We start from the raw sequence: 11,144 nt of genomic DNA on the forward strand, positions 1-11,144 counted from the left end.
AAGTAAATGGGAAAAGCATGTTTTATTACAATATTTTAAAAAGAAATTATATTTTCATACAAATATCTTGGCAGAAAGTTACATACACTTTCTCCTAATGAAAATATGAAATAAAATTAATCATTGACCACACACATTTTCAGAAAATTAGATTTTTCTTATTTTTACAAAGGGCAGACAACTCTTCCAAAAAGTCTTAAGTGGAATAGGGTCAGCTTCTAATCATTCACCGGTCATGTGAATTTCATCTGCTGTACTTTCATCATTATTTAACAATAAACATTTATGTTGATCTAAATCCTTCAAAATTGTTCATTATCCTTTCATTATACATGGAATACCTTAAGATCATAGCAGCACGAGAGAAACCTTCAGGACACAAAATCACAACTGATGGTTTGCTCACCATACCACTGCTATACAAAGGTGAAACTTATCTTGTGAAATTTTACATTGTCAATATAAATGCACCAAACATTTAGGCAGTAGATGCATGTCATAATCTCAACCTAGTGACACCTATGAACACTGTTTTCTCTAACACTTGAATTGTAGAGGACAACGATCATTCTACAGGAAGTGGCATTTTGAGTGAACCTCCATATGCAGAGCTATTTGAAAGTATTCCATCAAGCTCCGTCCATCCAACTCACTTATTCCATCAAGATCCGTCCATCCATCTCACTTACTATACGTCCACCACATAAGGTACCCATCTCGTTGAAAGATGAAGTGTACGAAGAACTCCAGAAATGGTGGAGTTATTGACCGGTAAACAGCATGACGGTAGCAAACAAAGGATCCACAATTCTCCAATCCGCATTGATCCCTGGGGTCTAAACAACGCAATACAAAATGAACACTTTCCGTTGAAAAACGCCGAGGATGTAATTGAGGGCATGTCTTAAGCGAGGTACATTACGAAGCATGGTGCAATTAGTGGTTTATGGCAAATCCAACAAGATGAGCCAAGCTGCAGACTTTGTACATTCAACTCCTTATTTGAGCGTTGCCGATTCAAGCGGATACAATTCGGTATAACGTTGGCGTCTGAAGTTTTTCAGAAGATGTCACATATGCTGATGCGGAAGTCACCATTGATGGTATTCTGGTATGGGGTTCATCGATTATGACCAGAGGTGGCCTCATAGATTGTTGCAACATGCAAGAGTATAGTGTACGGCTCGGCAGAACAGATATCAGTTTCAAGACTATCAAGGCCATGATTACGGAAGCTCCAGTCTTAGCATATTACAATCCAAACACAACCGTTGACGTTTTCTGTGGATACAGGTTCAAAGGGACTGGGTGTCACTATCTTACAGCAAGGTAGACCTATCGCGTATGCTTTGAGAGCACTTACGGCCGCCCCAAGGAGCTACACACAGATAGAGGCCCTGGCAGTGGTATTTGGATGTCAGACGTTTCGCCACTGTATCAATGGCAGACCAATAAAAGTCGGGGGTGGGGGTGTAAACCGCTTCTGGCAGCTCCTATGCGTTTACAAAGACTACTTCTTGCTGTTCAGAAATGACACAAAGATAGAATAAAAACCTGAAAAACTCATGTTTCTTGCTGATACTTTGAGTCGCCACTACATTGATGAAACCAAAGAAGACCTGGGCACCTATTCACAAAATATCTTACCACTAAGATCAAAATTTACAAACACTGTAATTTCCTTATTTTTCATTTCTTGTAGACTTTCTTAATTAATATGTGAAGTACATCCATGGTTTATAAAAGTTGAATACATACTTATGACCTTGTGATCGGTATTTGATTATCAAACAGAATTTTTTTTTCCATCTTAGTCGCAAGATATTTTGTGAATAAGGGCCCTGATACCTAAAGTTGATGTCTAATGCATTACACACAACCAACATTTACCAATAGTCAAAAGACCGCGATACAGAATTTCAACAAGAAACTTTGCATGATTCTACCTACAATAGCTTCTAAACATAGTGTTGTCAGGTTGGCCTAAATTCAAGCAAAACTTACCCTCAAGTCTAATCCAGATAAGGCTTTTTGAGATGATTTATCACATGTAAATGGACTACTGTTTAAACTTCCATGGGGATCTGGGTTAAAATATGTCCTCAGTATCCCGTGCTTGTCGTAAAGGGCGACTAAATGGGGCGGTCCTTCGGATGAAACCGTAAAAAGCGGGACATCGTTTCACAGAAGGTAGGGGCAATAAAGATCCCTCCCTGCTCAAAGGCCGTAAGCGCAGACCATAGGCCTAAATTTTGCAGCTCTTCAACTTTTATTGGTCTGCCATTGATACAGTGGCGAAACGCCTAACGTTTCCAGATGGGTGAAAAATTCTCGAGCTATATACAACCAACCAAGGTCGATGCAACAGAAAATATTGAACTTAGCTCACGAATCACATATTGCAATTGTAAAGTACAGGACCAGGAAATGCCATTGTATGTACTGGCCTGGCATGGCGGCAAAGAATGAAGACAAAGTTTTAAAGTGCCATATTTGTGCTTCATTTCAAAATTCTAAGGATATGGACAGAATTGTCAGACCGTCCATGGTATCAGATCGCATCCGACGTATACCAACTGAATCATTTTATACTCACCGTTGATTACTATTCCAAATGGCCGGGGATTAGGCCAGAGATTAGGATTTCGAAGAAACTCTCATTGCTACAAGTGGTTAAATCGCTTAAGAGTATGTGTTCCAGATACGGAATTACATACGAATTAGTTTCCAACAGTGGTCCACAGTACGCAAACAAAGATTTCAAAGACTTTGCAAAGGATTATGGATTCACGCACATTACGTTGAGTCCACTGTATCCCAAATCAAACGGACAGGCAGAGAACATTGTACAAAGTGTCAAACGGATCCTCAAAAAAATAAGGACCCGTACAAAGCATTAATGGATTATCGTAACGCAGAAATACAAGGACTCATATAGTCACCAGCGCAGATATTTCTAGAACATCGCCTGAAAACAAATTTGCCGACAACAACAAATCTTCTACGTCCTAAAAACAATGATGCAAGATTACAGTCCAGACAGTTGAATCACACGAAAAATCCATGACAGCAAAGGAACCGAGAATCTAGAAGATGTGCAGGCAGGATCAAATTAGATCAGAGACAAAGGCATTACTGAGAGAAACTTTACCAAAGCAAGTCAAACCCATTGTTTTCTCTGTGAATGACCATCCTAGTGAAGAAAAACTGAGAAATGTCAGTATCCAGACATTAAACATCACTTCTCAACATTGTTCAGAAAACTCTCACTATGACCATGCTAGAAGAAAGTACCCACTTGAATCTTGGACAAGAGCATTCACAGATGGATCAGCCGCAAATGCAACAAAAAATGGAGGAGCTGATATTTACATCCAATCACAAAGGAGAAGAAGTACATCGTCCTAAGACTGCTGTAAAATACTTCAACTATATATACCGTCTTCCAAGGAGGACGGTAACAACACTACACGATGAACACTACTGCTTGTTAAAAAAAATCATCATCATCCCTGTTACTTGTAATGAGATGTTTCAAAACAGCAATGGAATCTTCAAGTAAAGACTAATACTAAATTTATTTCCCTTTGGACGCAAACTACACGTCGTGAAAATTTCCAACGATGTCTAGAAACACTAAGTGATCTTCACGGTGTGTGATAAGTTAACTGTCACGCGAAATCAATTGATATGAATAAGGTTACTAGATGCGCTCCGGTGATTGTCAAGTCATACGACTGTGAGTGAATAGAACCTTTAACCTGCTTCCCTGCCATTTTCTGTTCATCAAATAGATATACAGGTACGGTTTTTAATTCCAAATAGACACCAATTTACCGCCGTGTGTAGTACAGATATATTTAGTTCTTTAAAAAAATACATTGATCAAGATTTACACTACTGAATTTAAGATTGATAAAACACATCAATCAAATTACCGATAAGTCATGTTATAATCAGTCATTTCCCAGTGATCTACATTAATAAACAATCCAGGTTGCGTTGTGTGTGTGTGGGGGGGGGGGGGGGGGGGGTCGGGGTCTGGTCATTTTAAGGAATACTGCAAAATGAAATATATAATGGTATATAGTTTTGTCAAGATACATCAGAACTCCAACTATATAATACATTGTTGTGATTTCATATTATAGTTTCTGCATAGCATATCATACCAAGTGGAGTTGATGATATAAAGGATAGACTTAAAATAATATGGTTTTGGTGTCATTGTTTAAAAAGACCGTATGCCATGTTGTTTCGATATCATCTCGTAACGTATGAACCCACTGCTTTATGAATGGCTTAAGAAATATAGTTTAGACGAAATATTATAGATTTTAGATTGAATATTATTCGCATTCGACAATGTACTACATTGATTTGACATCATAGGATAGGATTTTCACTACATATTATATCAAGTAGACTTTAAGATCTCAATGTAGCCATAAGAAGCTGCGGTGTTCTATACATTAAAGCTTCTCTATACATTTTATCAATTCATTCTATCTTCGAAATAAAGTTCATAAAGAATTCTTTAGATGACCCACCAGGATATAATTTTAAAATAAAAGATAAATGTCTTTTTCACGGAATTATTCAAAGGGTAAAAACAGGGTAACTACAATTCACTCATATATATATATATATATATATATATATATATATATATTAAAAGAAATAGAATAAACAGTACACAAAGTTAAATTTTTAAAATTTTTAACTTTGTGTACTGTTTATTCTATTTCTTTTAATATTTTATACCGGACACTGTGATTTTTAAAAAAAAACACAATTTGGATATATATATATATATATATATATATATATATATATATATATATATATATATATAATCTCCAATAATAAAAGTCAAGAAACACAAAACTCGATTAACATTTCACTGTGTGTGTGTGTGTGTGTGTGTGTGTGTGTGTGTGTGTGTGTTTCTTGACTTTTACTATTGGATGTATTTACTGTATCAAATACTGAATTCTTTTTACAAACTATATATATATACATCAATTCTTCATGTATGTAAGGGATACAAGACGAAGATGGTCTATTATGTCAGATACGGGACTGGCACGAGCCGCGTAACGGCGAGTGATCAGTCCCGTATCTGACACAATACACCATCGGAATCTTGTATCTTACTTATAACATTGTTCTATCTAAAAACAAATGCATTTAAACGCACAAAAAAAAAACCACGTACAAATAATCATTGGTATAGACAAATATATTTACACCTTTCGTTTCTGATTTGTTTTTAATAATTTTGATATATTAGGAATTCATAAACTTTAATGGCACACAAGGTCAAATCTTGTCTTTAATTCACAAAAAACTGTTAGCTCATCATTTCAATTGTCATAATACGGTACTCCTCAAAACAGGGTTTTGTTCTTCATGGAAAGCGATTCGAACGCTTCTATTGTCTGAAGACTGTACTAAAAAAAACAGGTTTTCTTTTCTGGGGGAATGAGGGGACGTAAAGGGTGTTCGGAAAGAATGTTTTAGATAAAACAAAACATTGATTTCCTACGTTCCTTTCTGGAAACCCTAATAATATGATACTGACACGTAGGCTTATAACTGGTATAAAAACAGAAGCCGCATCCCTCTTTTAGCATTTAGTCCAGGTGCCTTGAAGAAATGGACTCAGAGGATGACTACCCTCTTACTCAAAATAAATTTCGTGATACTACTACGGATTTAGCAGACGAGAATTCTGATTCTATTTTGAATGATATTCTGGATTTAGAGGAAGAAAGAAGGAAGAAACCAAATTTTAAATTGAACTTTGACCTTAAAAGTGACTGTTTTTCTGATATATCAGATGCAGACAATGACCTCTTAGTTCAGGCCTCACAGGAAATAGAGAAAGTGGACAATTTCGAGCGATTTGCATTGCCTTTACAGGAACACGATGTACAAGACTTTGTTTTGAACTCCAAACCTGTCAATACCATTAACAAGACACGTTGGGTAGTGAGCGTCTTTAATTCTTGGAAAAACACGCGGAAATGGCACGGCGAACTTCTGACTATGTCAAATGAACATTTGAATTCGGCATTGAAATTCTTTATTCTTGAAGTACGAAATAAGGCAGGAAAAGAGTACTATCCGAATACAGTGTATGAAATAATCATATCACTGCAGCATCATTTGAGAGCAAATAAAAGATTCGTCAGGTCATCTGCGATTCGTAACTACAAACGCACCTCCGATGAACAATTACAGAGTGTTAGTGATTTAATTCAGAAACCGTCCACAGTGTCCCCGCCGGAGCCGAAAAAAGTGAAGCTCAATGAAAGTGTTTCCTTTGGATCGAGAAAAGAAATAAACCTCATGCCGGGGATGTAACAGTGAATTTGCGACTTTAATGTGCATGTGTTTAAATGAATGATTGTGACATGGATTTATAACTGTGGTGCCTTAACGATTTCATATCCGGATTATATCGGATTATTCATGAAACACTCATTTCGTATAATTTACTGGAATATTTCATGCCTTGAATATTGTATTTGATAAATAATAAATATGTTTTCTCGAACAACAAAGAGTGGTCTTTGTTCCTGGTTTTTACTGTCAGTCCAATATTTCTCATAATATTGGCCTGCTCTTAATAATACTGGACTGCTCTTAATAATACTGGACTATGTTCAGTACAGTATGAAAAATAAAGTACTGTCAAAACAATGAACTGACGTCACAACAATGTTTTAAATAGATATATATAAATTCTGTGTGTGTTTAAACATTTACTGCGATTGAGATATTTTAGCGGAGTCCCTGTACAGTGGATCCATCCATGTCTGTGACTGGTTGTTGACGGCTTGGGTGAACTGTATTATACTGAATTTATAATTTCTAAATAATTGAAATTTAGTACTTTTAGTTTCTTTTTATGCAAGAGGAATAAATGTCGTAATTATGTGACGACCTTCCATGTACGAGTATACTTCAATATTTATATTTTCCAATGTTTTTACCTTCGATATCTTTCAGTAATTAAAATAATATAGCCATTTCCTTATGAATGTGAACATTGCGCGTATGAATTGTGATAAATATATACATGTAGTACGACTATTTATACAACTGAAATGAAAGTAAAATGCAAATATAGAAGATAAACTGCAACAGCAACGCTTCACGCCAACATACTTTTCATGAGGAGCTAACGCGCTTCACTAAATATGCCGGTGTAAAGCGTCGCAATTTATGCCCTCACGTATTTTCAAAAATGAAACTCATTTCGTTAGTAATGTACCGTATATAACTCTGCCCTGGTGATGAAACTGCAGTCATCGAACCATTGACACGTGGGAATGCATCCTTTGGCTCCTTAAAAATAGGAAATTCATCTGAAATCTGCTAGTCTATGTTTACCAAAAACTTATATTCTCACGATAGAAGCTGGATAATATTTACGACCTTGCTACCGAGCGATCGATGGATATTTTCTTGTAGAAAGTGGCATCACATTGAAAACCGGATTGTAATTTAACATCCGTGCCCAGTTAAATGTTAAAGACAACTGAAATTTGAAATTTCCTTAAAACTCAGAATTGTGGTATGCTACTTACATGGTGTGAAGTTATCAGTGGTGTGGCGGGTTTCAGTGTGTCTCAATTAAATACCTATTGTCAGACCATTTAAATGCTTTGTCATAAAGTTCATTGCGATCTTGTTAATTACACGTGGATACTAATTAAATCTTTTGATCAATCATCCAATAAAGTACACACGCTGGTAGTGTGTCCTACCGCGGACACAAAATACAGAAACACGTTAAATTCTATATACAGTGTGATAAAAGTAGATATATCACCGAGAACCAGACAAATACACATAGACACGTTCTATATATAGTGTGATAAAATTAGATACATCACCGAGAACCAGACAAAATTTATACAGAGACACATTCTATATACAGTGCATTAAAATTAGATATATCACCGAGAACCAGACAAATACACAGAGACACGTTCAATATACAGTGTGATAAAATTAGATACATCGCCGAGAACCAGACAAATACAGAGACACGTTCTATATACAGTGTGATAAAATTAGATACATCACCGAGAACCAGACAAATACACATAGACACGTTCTATATACAGTGTGATAAAATTAGATAAATCACCGAGAACCAGACAAATACACATAGACACGTTCTATATACAGTGTGATAAAATTAGATATATCACCGAGAACCAGACAAATTTATACAGAGACACATTATATATACAGTGCGATAAAATTGGATACATCACCGAGAACCAGACAAATACACATAGACACGTTCTATATACAGTGTGATAAAATTAGATATATCACCGAGAACCAGACAAATACACATAGACGCGTTCTATATAGTGTGATAAAATTAGATGCATCACCGAGAACCAGACAAATACACATAGACACGTTCTATATACAGTGTGATAAAATTAGATATATCACCGAGAACCAGACAAATTTATACAGAGACACATTATATATACAGTGCGATAAAATTGGATACATCACCGAGAACCAGACAAATACACATAGACACGTTCAATATACAGTGTGATAAAATTAGATATATCACCGAGAACCAGACAAATACACATAGACGCGTTCTATATAGTGTGATAAAATTAGATGCATCACCGAGAACCAGACAAATACACAGAGACACGTTCTATATATAGTGTGATAAAATTAGATATATCACCGAGAACCAGACAAATACACATAGACACGTTCAATATACATTGTGATAAAATTAGATATAACACCGAGAACCAGACAAATACACATAGACGCGTTCTATATTATAGTGTGATAAAATTAGATGCATCACCGAGAACCAGTTACAGAATACAAAGGGGCATAGCCCTTCATTTGAAAAAAAAACCCTGAATCCATTTCATCCAAGGATGCAATTTGCGAATTAAGTTTGGTTCGAATGAGAAAATATGAAAAGTTTATGGATAAAGACAACTTCAAGCAAAATAGTGAGAGAAAAAAGGAAAATATTTATGGCAGACAGCTGTTGAACAAATTTTGAAAAGCCAATTGACCCAAGAAAATTTCTTCCAGACCTGATCAGAAGAACGAACAGTGGGTAACTTCTAGCGACTCTGACATTGAATCATTTTGAAAGCAGTTGATTTTATCATGTCCAATTTGAAGTCAATGTGTGCAATTATTGAAATTGTCAACCTTCATTACACCGCTAGGGTACATGATACACCCATCTGAAGCATAATTCCAAGAACTATTACCAGACCAAGAATGAGATCACAGTGACCTACTTTTCGGTCTTGACACATCTATTCCCCAAGATTGACAGTGTTTGATAGTCCTAGACCTCACAGTGTGAAATATATGACCTGGATAGACGGATGGGAAAACCCATACACTGCACCATAATACGACCCATCGAAAGACAGGCATATAAAAAGTTTTGGTTTTTGTTTTTGTTTTTTTTATTCTTTTTTGTAAAACCAATTTGGTCTGCTAACAAACCAACTACAGCATGTACTTTAAAAAACCATCTACATTCTATAATTAACAGAAGCCCATGGACCACATCGCTCACCTGAGTTACCTTGGCCCTGCTGTTGTAATTTTAAAAGATTTTTTTAAGATCTTTATTCCCATGAAAATTTTGACCCCAACCTAGCCCTAAAGGGCCACAACAACTGAACTTGAATTCATACAACATGGGGATGTCTCAGTACCAACATGACTAGCATGACCTTGATGTCTTGGAGAGGAAGACTTTTTAAAAAGATTTCCTTTCTTGTATACATGCATTATGTTAAATCTGATCCACCCTAACCCCAGGGTAACCTAGGTTAATAATTTGAATTTAAAAACTTGAATCCGTACAACTTGGAGACGTTTGAATTTTGATATAATTCAGTGGCCCTGATTTGTTTTATTAAGAATGGGGCACATTAAGTGGCAAGAAATGAAATATACAGCATTCGTGATGTTCATCTAGCTGTTACAGTCAAAACATTTGACGTCACAGTGCGACGGGCAGATGCTAACTCGGTGTGGATTGAAAAGATATAAGCTTATCGCCGCGCACGGGTGGGAAATTTTTTTTCAGCGCGGACTCCCTTGTTGGTTGAAGTTGATTTTGTATATATACTTTCCGCCTGAAATGGAAGCTAAACGTTGATTTAAATGAGGAACTGTAGTTTTCGCGGGCCTATTACCCGCTCATTGTTTTATGATCAGCTAGATGGCTTATCAAAATTCAACTAATAATTATGTTCCCCTTGCTTTTATTCACTTATAGACCTTATTCTTTCGTTTTGAATACGTTTTACCAAATGTTTAACATTATAATTCATTTCAATAAAAAAATGTTCCCAACCGTGCACGGCGATAAACTTTGATCTTTTCAATCAGCGCCGAGTTAGTATCTGCCCATCGCACTGTGACGTCAAATGTTTTGACTGCAACAAATGAACATCACAAATGCTATATACATTTCAATCTTCCCACTTAATGTGCCCCCGTCTTAATATCCTGTATATTCTCCTATTGTGGCATCACTCTACCCCTAGGGTCATGATTGAATCTACTCTAGGTCAGGAAGCTTTCATGTAAATTACCTTCATAGTATAGGACTAGTTTAGTACCTTAAAAAATTCCAACTGGGATTATCAGATGTGTCGTTACGGAAGTTGACTGAAACGTCGCCAGATTGTGATTGGAAAGGGACCAGGGAACAAATGTCAGTTTCAAGACTATTAAGCCATGATTACGGAAGCTCCAGTCTTAGCATATTATGACCCAAAGACAATCCTTTCAACTTTTCTTGCCCAGTGGTTTTGGGGGAAACAAATTATCAAATGACCAGTGACCCCACCCCAATTTTGCCTTTTCTTGATTATTTCCCCTTTAATGGGGCTGGTCCTTCATTTAAACAACTTGAATCCCCTTTATGAAAGAATGATTTGTGCTCAGCTTGATTGAAATTGGCCCAGTATTTTGGAGAAAATGAAAATGTGAAAAGTTTACAGACAGACAGGCGGACAACAACAAAAAGTTGATAACATGAGCTTAAAAAAAAAACAACCTTATTTCAATACAATAGATTAATACATAAAAAGAAC

This window comes from Ostrea edulis, chromosome 8 (assembly GCF_947568905.1).
Source record: "Ostrea edulis chromosome 8, xbOstEdul1.1, whole genome shotgun sequence".
Classification (NCBI taxonomy): domain Eukaryota; kingdom Metazoa; phylum Mollusca; class Bivalvia; order Ostreida; family Ostreidae; genus Ostrea; species Ostrea edulis.